Source organism: Hoplias malabaricus, chromosome 4 (genome assembly GCF_029633855.1).
Source record: "Hoplias malabaricus isolate fHopMal1 chromosome 4, fHopMal1.hap1, whole genome shotgun sequence".
NCBI classification, from domain to species: Eukaryota; Metazoa; Chordata; class Actinopteri; order Characiformes; family Erythrinidae; genus Hoplias; species Hoplias malabaricus.
Genome location: NC_089803.1, coordinates 15,195,835 through 15,205,699, shown reverse-complemented (window position 1 = coordinate 15,205,699; position 9,865 = coordinate 15,195,835). Strand labels below are relative to the sequence as shown.

Sequence of the window (9,865 nt, the reverse complement as noted above, 5' to 3'; positions counted from 1 at the left end):
CACTTAGTTCAGAAAAATCAAAACACATCTCTGGCTGAAAATAGCAAAAAAATGAGATGACTAGTACATTCCAAGAAACACACTTGAGCAATCATCACAGTGGAATTTGTAGAAAATAATCAGTAAATTTGCTAAACACCAAGAATTTGTGAAGGAATAACTTTGAAGATGTATTTGTGGGAGAGGAAATGTTCTACAACCAAAAGTTCCACTGTCACATGTACCCCTTCTCGATCTGCTGCCCCTTTCAAAAATATGGACATTTATCGTTGGAGACCTTCTTCGGTTGTGTCTTTGCTTTGTAGATTCTTTCTAACTGCTCCAGTTAAAAAAAAAAAAAAAAAAAAAGTCAGCTGTGAATATGAACTGTAGTCTTAACTGGAACTGAACTGTCCTAGACAATCCATATCAAAGACTAAGGCCTAATGTATCACTTATATGTGGTACATTAAGGCCCCTTAGAAAAACCTATTAATACACTGAACTTATTGTTATAATACTAAATTTGGGTGTTACATGAAGTGTTCACCAAAGTTTAAATCGTGATCTTAATATTCATCATCATAATTCTAATATTCTATAATTTGCTGGGTTTGCACGGACTGACGTTGGAAGAACATAGAGAAGGGAGCAGTGCAGATCCAATCCAGCAAACCATTTTTAGAATTTGAGAAGATATTTATAAGAAATGATTACTGCCACCTGAATTAAAAAGAAAACTTTTGTATTTAGGTTCCCAAAGGGAATGCCTATTGCTAGTTGTTAAATGGGGACGTCTATGTTTGTGGAAAAAGGTATTTCTCTCCAGTTTGTTTACTTCACAACTTTTAAGGTGGAACAGTAAGTTTGATGAGAAAAACGACTGTTGTTTGAACGTAGCTGTAAGCTTCTATTCACCACAAAATTACCACAAACTCATTTGTAACGCATTTTCTGTGATGTGATTTTCCACCTGAAGTGATCCAAAACAGCAAAAAATATGCCAATATTACCCCCCTATGGAGCAGAAATAGAGCATGCAAACAGACTTGAGAACAGCAGATGGTGAGGAAACATCTTCTGAATTTGACAAAATGTGTTTTTTAATTACAATTGTGAATGACACCTTTATTGAACCTTACTGTGCAGCACACTCTTGAGTGGGAGGGATTTAAAGGCCAGCTTTCCACCAAGTCCTGTCCAATTCATTTGCATAGCAAGGCCATTGGAGAAAAGTCTCCCCTTCATCCTCCATACTGCATCTTTTGTAGATGTCCCTCCCATAACAGCAAGCACACTGACCTTAAAATCATAAAATAGTAGTATAAAAAGTACATTGACCATGTTGTCTGGCAGACACGTCTCCTTCCACACCACTCAAACTCTGCAAGTCGTCTGTGTTGCGTCTGACTTGAACTTTAAGGTCCTTCATTTCTTCTGAAATCTCTCTCAGGTGCTGGAGAATGAGTCTGTAGAAATATTAAAGCCAAAGAAAATACTAGCTACAAAAGTATGTGCAGTACAATTATCATAACACATTCAATGTGGCAATGCCAGCTTTTTACCTCGGGTGTGTACCAAATGAATGAATGAGTTACTCTATACAATGTACAAGATTTTAGAGTACTGTATAATTATTATATATTTTTTTTACCTTAAGAGGTGTGGAGAGGGGTTGAATTGTTAAGACAGTTTATCGCTTGACTTGTGGATGCTGTTTTAAAAAAAAGCAAAGCACCAGAAATCAACATGAGCTACCCATACAAGAATAATTGTGTGTGGACTGACTGTTCAGTTGTATTGTGCAAGATTAGTTGCTACAGTTTTAAAGTCCTAAGTCAAACAAAATAAGCTGTATGATACATGAGAGCTTTCATAAAATCACTGTGGCAGTGAAAAGCACAAGATCTTTTAAAAAAAAAGTTTATTGATTAAAACATTCTCTCCATCAGACCTGAAAATCCACTGTTTCACTGTCAAGTAGTGTGTTGCATCATTTAACCTCTATGTGCTTGGAAAGATTTCTTTGTACTGCTGAGCCTTTAGTCTGTTAATATGACTGCTGCAGATGTGACCAGGTAGCCTGAGCTGAAACGTCAGTGAACGTAGCATGGCCCCAAGTTTCTCAGGTTTCAAGCTTGAGAAAAGAAGGGAGAAGGGCATCAGTGTAGATAAGGGACACAGTGTTACCTAAAGGAGGGCATCGGTGTTAGCTATAAGTGGGCATCAGTGTAAGCTATAAGTGGGCATCAGTGTAAGACAGGGTTGTCAAACATACGGCCCGCCAGTGAGTTCAGTCCAGCCCGCAGGATAAACCTGCATTATTAAGTAAGAATAAACTCTATTTTATTTAAAATCTGCAGTTCCTATATCGTTCGATAGGGTGTTTTAGTCAGTTCTATCGCTTTACCCACTTTTTCTGTTGACCTTGGCACCCTCTTAAGTGAAATGTCTTTGTCAATAAAGAGAAAATTGGACAGAGTGTCGGATTTTTCAAGAAAAATGCATAGTGCACTTAAATAAATGTTTAACTGAGTAAAAGTGTTGTTGAAATTGCATGTACTTTTCTTAAAAAGTAAAAAATAAAAGTAAAAAGTTGTTCATAATATATTTAGTAAAAGGACAATATATTTCATATACTGATTTTTTATAATACAAATACAAATAATGCACTAATACAAAGAAAAAAAAGTGGACTTATTGTTAGTTCCATGTAATTTTGGAATGAGTTTACTGGTCTGGCCCCCTTGAGATCTGATTACGTTGTATGCGGCCCCCCAAACAAAATGAGTTTGACACCCCTGGTGTAAGATCAAGGAGGGCTTCAAATGTTAGCTATAAGTGGGAATCAGTATAAGGAAGGGCATCAGTGATAGCTATAAATGGGAATCAGTGTAAGAGAGAGCATCAGTGTAAGATAATGGAGGGCATCAGTGTAAGATAAAGAAGGCCATCAGTGTTAGTTATAAGTGGGAATCAGTATAAGGGAGGGCATCAGTGTTAGCTATAAATGGGAATCAGTGTAAGGGAGGGCATCAGTGTAAGATAATGGAGGGCATCAGTGTAAGATAAAGAAGGCCATCAGTGTTAGTTATAAGTGGGAATCAGTATAAGGGAGGGCATCAGTGTTAGCTATAAATGGGAATCAGTGTAAGGGAGGGCATCAGTGTAAGATAAAGGAGGGCATCAGTGTTAGTTATAAGTGGGAATCAGTATAAGGGAGGGCATCAGTGTTAGCTATAAATGGGAATCAGTGTAAGGGAGGGCATCAGTGTAAGATAAAGGAGGGCATCAGTGTTAGGTATAAATGGGAATCAGTGTAAGATAAGGGAGGGCCTCAGTGTTAGCTATAAGTGGGAATAACTGTAAGATAATGGAGGGCATCAGTGTAAGATAAAGGAGGCCATCAGTGTTAGCTATTAGTGGGAATCAGTGTAAGGGAGAGCATCAGTGTAAGATGAGGGAGGGCATCCGTGTTAGCTATAAATGGGAATCAGTGTAAGGGAGGGCATCAATGTAAGATGAAGGAGGGCATCCGTGTTAGCTATGAATGGGAATCAGTGTAAGATAAGAGAGGGCATCAGTGTAAGATTAGGGGGGGAATCAGTGTTAGCTACAAGTGGGAATAAGTGTAAGATAATGGAGGGCATCAGTGTAAGATAAGGGACGGCACCCATGTTAGCTATAAATGGGAATCAGTGTAAGATAAGGGAGGGCATCAGTGTAAGATGAGGGAGGGCATCAGTGTTAGCTACAAGTGGGAATAAGTGGAAGATAAGGGAGGGCATTAGTGTTAGCTATAAGTGGGCATCAGTGTAAGATGAGGGAAGGCATCCATGTTAGCTATAAATGGGAATCAGTGTAAGGGAGGGCATCAGTGTAAGATAAGGGAGGGCACCCGTGTTAGCTATAAATGGGAATCAGGGTAAGATAAGGGAGGGCATCAGTGTAAGATGAGGGAGGGCATCCGTGTTAGCTACAAGTGGGAATAAGTGTAAGATAAGGGAGGGCATCAGTGTTAGCTATAAGTGGGAATCAGTGTAAGGGAGGGCATCAGTGTTAGCTGTAAGTGGGAATTGGTGTAAGGGAGGGCATCAGTGTAAGATAAGCAAGGGCATCAGTGTTAGCTATAAGTGGGAATCAATGTAAGGGAGAGCGTGAGTGTTAGATGAGGTGGGGAGGAGACATTGGTGTAAGCTATAGACAGTTTTACCTCCTTAGGTGGGAACACATGGATGCTGGTGAGAGAGACCTGGGTCCTGTTAATTAAAAATAATAATAATAAAATTTAAAAAAAGTATAGATGTATAGGAGCAAACGCTTAATTTCAGATTAGTAAAAAATGCAGTGTCCAATCACACGTTCAAACAAAGGTTAACAACACTTTAATGAATGCATTTGTTTTGTTGTATAGATCATTTCCCATGTAACAGCTTAATGTTTGGATAAGCACTGTCTAAAAAATAAAATGATTCTTATGTTATAATAATCCAAAAGGTGATATTGCTGTTCTTGTTATTGTTGATATTGAAAAGGTCTGCTGAAAACGAATTTAATCAGCTGAGAGACCTATTTAATCATCAACACAAGTTTGCAGAGGAGAAGTCAGTGTACAATCCTAGTCTGAGGTGCAAAACCTCCTCCTCCTTACCTCCAGAAGAAATTGAGGGTCCATCAGCCTGACCAGGGGGGCCCTTAAAAAATATTACAGTTTAGAAAGTAACAAATTCATTATATTAGCCTGTTGTGTTTCATGCCATTGATGTTACTAACTTTGAATGAGTTTATTAGTTCCTTTTTTGGTGAACTGTTTTGGTTGTGGGGTGTTTGGAGCAGGAGGGAGATAACTGTCCTTATCGTCACTATCCATGTTCAGCAAAGTCCATGCAATACATTTTAGAGTGGACCTAAGTGTTCAATAAATAAATGTATGCATTTAAAATATGAGACAAACATTGCCATAATAACACATAATTACTTAAAATGTCTGCTTACTTTCTTTTTCATTTTGTACATACATTCTCTGGTTCTGTATGAATACTTTCACCTCTTTTGACTCCTAAGTAATATTCATGAGCTTTTTCATAGTTATCTGAGGGGAAAAAAACCCCCAAACAATTAAAAAAAAAAAAAAAAAAACTCCAGCAGAACATAGCATAACATCATCTTATCTGTATAAAAAGACCCCCCCCCTCTCTCTCTCTCTCTCATATATATATATAAAATCAATAACCATAAATATTACTGATCTGACCATGAACTCAAGTCAATGTGTAAATGTAAAAACTTAACTACTGTAAACTAACCTTTAGCTTTTAGCACACTTGCTGGGTGATAAGTCCAGGATCAGGGTCAAAAGTCCAGGATCAGGATCAAAGTCAGGGTCTGAGGACTCACTATTCACTGCTGCTTTTTTGACCCTCTCAAGTGCATTGTACGGTGGCCAGTAGCATTGGCCCTCATGGTACCAGGTGTCAGGCACAAATGCTGACAGATTATTTTCTTCCGGGAATGAAACAAGATACATTCCTGTAGTAAAAGAGGAGAAAACACTGGTAATTTGTTAATGAAAACCACCAGAAACATGCAAATTAAAGACTGTGTCTCTATGCATGTTTGGATTTGGTATCAAGGTAAAAATACCTTCTACTTGCAGTAATTCTATAGATGTAATAGTGGCACTCCAGCAAAGCCTTCTTTGCATGGAAAGAGGACATACTTTCTTTTTATATTTTATATATGCCGCTGGTTTGCAGTGCAGACAGGTGGTAGATGTCAAGTTCAGAGGATGGCAGAGGATAAGTGAACAAGTCAGATCTTTTCTTAAATGATTTGAAAACTATGTGTATCACTCCACAAGTGTCAACTGTAATGTTTTGAATAATCACTATAATGCATTAATATTAATATATTAATATTTCTATGCTCCATCTTCAGATTACAGGAAAAGCAGGGTGCACTCTTGGCTTTAGCCTCTTTCTCAGAGAGACAGCGCATCACTTACTCCAAAGGCTTGTCAGGTTTGTGGACCATTTTTTAAAGCTGCCCAAGAAAATTCTCAAAAGGAAAGCAGGATATGTTATCCAAAGCTCTATACTTTTTTTTGTTTCTTCGCTAAGGTAGCATCACAAATTAATGCTGATAATGATACAGTGATGTGATTGTCCTGAAAATGAACACCATCTTTCTCAAGATGATTAGCCTTGTGAACAAAATCATTGAGAAATTCCAAGTTGGTTGGTTTTTGATGACCAAAATAGATGCCTATAACAAATGGATTCTTGTGTTTTTGTATTCGGTTTTCAAAATTTTCAATGAGTCCTAAAATTGGCCAGAACTGAGAATTTGCGGCTTTGTGAAGTGGAAGACCATCTACGTTAATTTGTAATGATAAAGCACTGCGAAAGTTAAACTCTTTTTCCATCACATGCATTAAAATGCCACAGTTTAAGCCTGAATGAAAGTAAATGCCTCTAGAGACATTTTGACTTTAAGATTTTTTATTTTATTTTAAGAAATGTTCTGAATCCTTTGGTAATTCTGGGATTATTTGAGAAAGAATTCTCAATAAATCTGACACTGCTGCCTGAGTAATTTGTCGTTTGACTGCCCAGTCAAATAGCCGATCCTGTAAATCTTCTACTTCTTCTGTGCTTTTACCTGAGAAACCTTCATGAGTTTCTTCTTCACTGCTTTCTGTATAACTTTCTTTTTCCTGTTCCTCGTTAGTCTTATCTGTATATTTCAAGTGCTGTCGCTCATTCTCCAGAATATCCTCTTCTTGTGCCTTAGGTAAAAGGCACACTTCTCTCCTGTGCTTGATAAGAACACTCAGGCTCATGCGTCAAACATATCCTATATGTTCTTATATTCTCTTCTTCTGTCTCTGAAGATGACGATCCTCACTTTTGTAAGTCTTCTACTATTCCACGGTGAATTCTCCTGCATTTACTCCAGTAACTGGCCATTTTTGTCCTTATGAAATTTCCATTCATAGACTATAACACATAAGCTACAGTCATTTTGAAATTTCCCTTAGGCTGATTCAAGTTAAAGTTCACCTGGGGAAAAAAACATGCATAATTTAATGCCTTAGAATGCATATTAGGTCACATTAACACAAGAGGTTCTGATTTTATTCAGAACAGTACTCTTAAGAATTGCTCATGTGCATTTTCGGTTTAAAGATTTAGAATGTACATACTAATGTTGACATAACCTTAAAATAAAAGTATATCCTACAAAATTACTGTATAAATCCTCATAGATATATCCTTCACTTTTATCCAAATGCATAAATTGCCATCCAAATCACATTGTAAACTTTGTAAAAGTCTTTAAGTAAAAGACCAATTTTAAAATAACCATAAAAATATTTTATCCAAGAAAATTTGTAAATAAAATCGGTTTTAACAAAGTTATTCAAAGCTGTTTGGTGCAAAACTGAATAGGATCTCTGGTGACAGGAAGCATATGTCTGAAGCATATAATGCCTTTGAAATCTCCCTCATGGAAAGTCATTACATAAAATGTATTAACTTCCCCCCAGAATACGTAAGATGTTCTACCATTTTACTACCATCAATATTCCTAAAAATATCAGAAGGCTTGTGGAACTGCCTTGGAAACTGGAGGTTTTGGAAAGTAAATAAAAACAGCTGTAGAATGCATTGCATGTAGAAAGTATCTGACTAGTTATCGCTAGCTAAGTATATCTCTACAATGAGCCAATTCGAATTAAACCACTCTAAAAGACTTATTAGATATCTAAGCCTAAAATGAATTTACCCTTTGGCAATTACAGTCTTACAACGACAGTACTGCTCCTACATAGGCTGGAACGTCTGATAGCAGCTAACATGATCTAAAGTTACTTATCACTAGCTAACTTACCTAACGGGCATTTTAAAACTATGAGCACTTTGACAAAAATATATATTTAGTAGGTGTTGAACTATTTGTAAATGTACCGTAATGTGTGACGTTCATGTAAGTAACGCAGATAACTAGATACATGTGACCTAAGAAAACATTACTTCTACTCCAGCCTGCCTTAAACTTTAACGGACTTTTGCAACTAGGTAACGTTAGCTTAGCCTGTTAAACGGAATTTTACAAAACCCACAAATATCATCCCCACTTGTTATAATTCTTTCCCACTAAGACACGAAAAAGATGTGCTGCACATAAATAAGCTAAATAGCCAGTTAAAAGCTGTTTTTCTTACCGTGTTTCTAAGCTGTTACCCGCAGACGGTTAAAAAGCTTCCCCTCAGAAGAGCCGAGCAGCAGCGCGAGCGGCTCTTCAGTTTACTAGAATTTTCTGGAATCTTCTGTTGGTCTGTAAATTTCTAGAACTTTAAGGAATTATGTAGAAGTGGGCAGGGCTTATGTGTGCTCAGCCAATCAGAGTCGAACCAAGGTTATAAAAGAAAGTGGCTGCATTATTATGTTATGAAGAAGTGTTTCGCGTGAGTGGGATTCTTCTCGACACGGCGGAGCGTCTGAGTGTAATTCTTCGCGTGACGGCGGACCGTGTCAGCGGAGTTCTTCGCGTGACGGCGGACCTTGTGAGCGGAGTTACTCGCGTGACGGCGGAGCGTCTGAGCGGAGTTCTTGGCGTGACGGATGGCGGACCGTGTTGGCGGAGTTCTAGGCGTGACGATGGCCTGTGTGGGCGGAGTTATTAGCCTTACGGAGGACCGTATGAGCGAAGTTCTTCGCGTGACGGCAGACCTTGTAAGCGGAGTTCCTCGCGTGACGGCTGACCGTGTAAGCGGAGTTCTTCGCGTGATGGCCGACCGTGTGAGTTCCTCGCATGGATGGATAACAGTCCTCCAGAACGAGGTGGTGGTGGGTCAATACTACACAGTAAATTCACCAGTGTTACATTAACACTGTTAGTGTAATAATTTAACACTTTAAGTGTTAAGTTAACACTAACAGTGTTGATTAAACACTTGATAATTTACTGTGTGAACTAATATTGAGTGGATTTACTCGCTTGACGACAGACCATGTAAGCGGAGTTCTTCGCGTGATGGTGGACTGTGTGAGTGGAGTTCCTCGCAAGGATGGATAACAGTCCTCCAGAGCGAGGGGGTGGTGGTGGGTCAATACTTCACAGTAAATTTACCAGTGTTAAATCAACACTATTAGTGTTTAATTAACACTGTTAGTGTAATAATTTAGCACTTTCGGTGTTAACACTAACAGTGTTGATTTAACACTGGAGAATTTACTGTGTAAACTGGTATTGAGTGAGCGGATTTACTTGCGTGACGGCGGACCACGTAAGCGGAGTTCTTCGCGTGATGGTGGTCTGAGTGGGTGGAGTTATTCGCTTTACAGAGCACCGTATGAGCGAAGTTCTTCGCACAAGAGTGGACCGTGTGAGTGCAGTTCTTTGTGTGACGGCAGACCATGTGAGTGCAGTTTTTCGCGTGATGGTGGACCGTGTGAGTGAAGTTCCTCGCAAGGATGGATAATAGTTCTCCAGAGCGAGGGGGTGGTGGTGGGTCAATACTTCACAGTAAATTCACCAGTGTTAAATCAACACTATAAGTGTTTAATTAACACTGTAAGTGTAATAACTTAACACCTTCGGTGTTAACACTAACAGTGTTGATTTAACACTGGAGAATTTACTGTGTAAACTTGTACTGAGTGAGCGGATTTACTTGCGTGACGGCGGACCACGTAAGCGGACTTCTTCGCGTGATGGCGGTCTGAGTGGGTGAAGTTATTTGCCTTACAGAGCACCGTATGAGCGAAGTTCTTCGCGCAAGAGTGGACCGTGTGAGTGCAGTTCTTTGTGTGACGGCAGACCATGTGAGCACAGTTTTTCGCATGATGGTGGACCGTGTGAGTGGAGTTCCTCGCATGGA

The 9,865-nt window shown here is 38.9% G+C and overlaps 2 long non-coding RNA genes across 2 annotated transcripts; both read right to left on the bottom strand.

Annotated features, from left to right (window-relative positions):
• Window positions 1–1,089: 1,089 nt before the first annotated feature.
• LOC136693770 (uncharacterized) lies at window positions 1,090–4,238 on the bottom strand. Its single transcript, XR_010802106.1, has 3 exons — window positions 4,193–4,238; window positions 1,634–1,693; window positions 1,090–1,448 (listed from the first exon to the last, which is right to left on the bottom strand). It is a non-coding gene; the product is annotated as an uncharacterized lncRNA (long non-coding RNA).
• Window positions 4,239–5,303: 1,065 nt separating this feature from the next.
• On the bottom strand, window positions 5,304–8,287 carry LOC136693774 (uncharacterized). The gene is made up of 3 exons (XR_010802107.1): window positions 8,207–8,287; window positions 6,640–7,040; window positions 5,304–5,508 (listed from the first exon to the last, which is right to left on the bottom strand). It is a non-coding gene; the product is annotated as an uncharacterized lncRNA (long non-coding RNA).
• Between the last annotated feature and the right edge of the window lie 1,578 nt (window positions 8,288–9,865).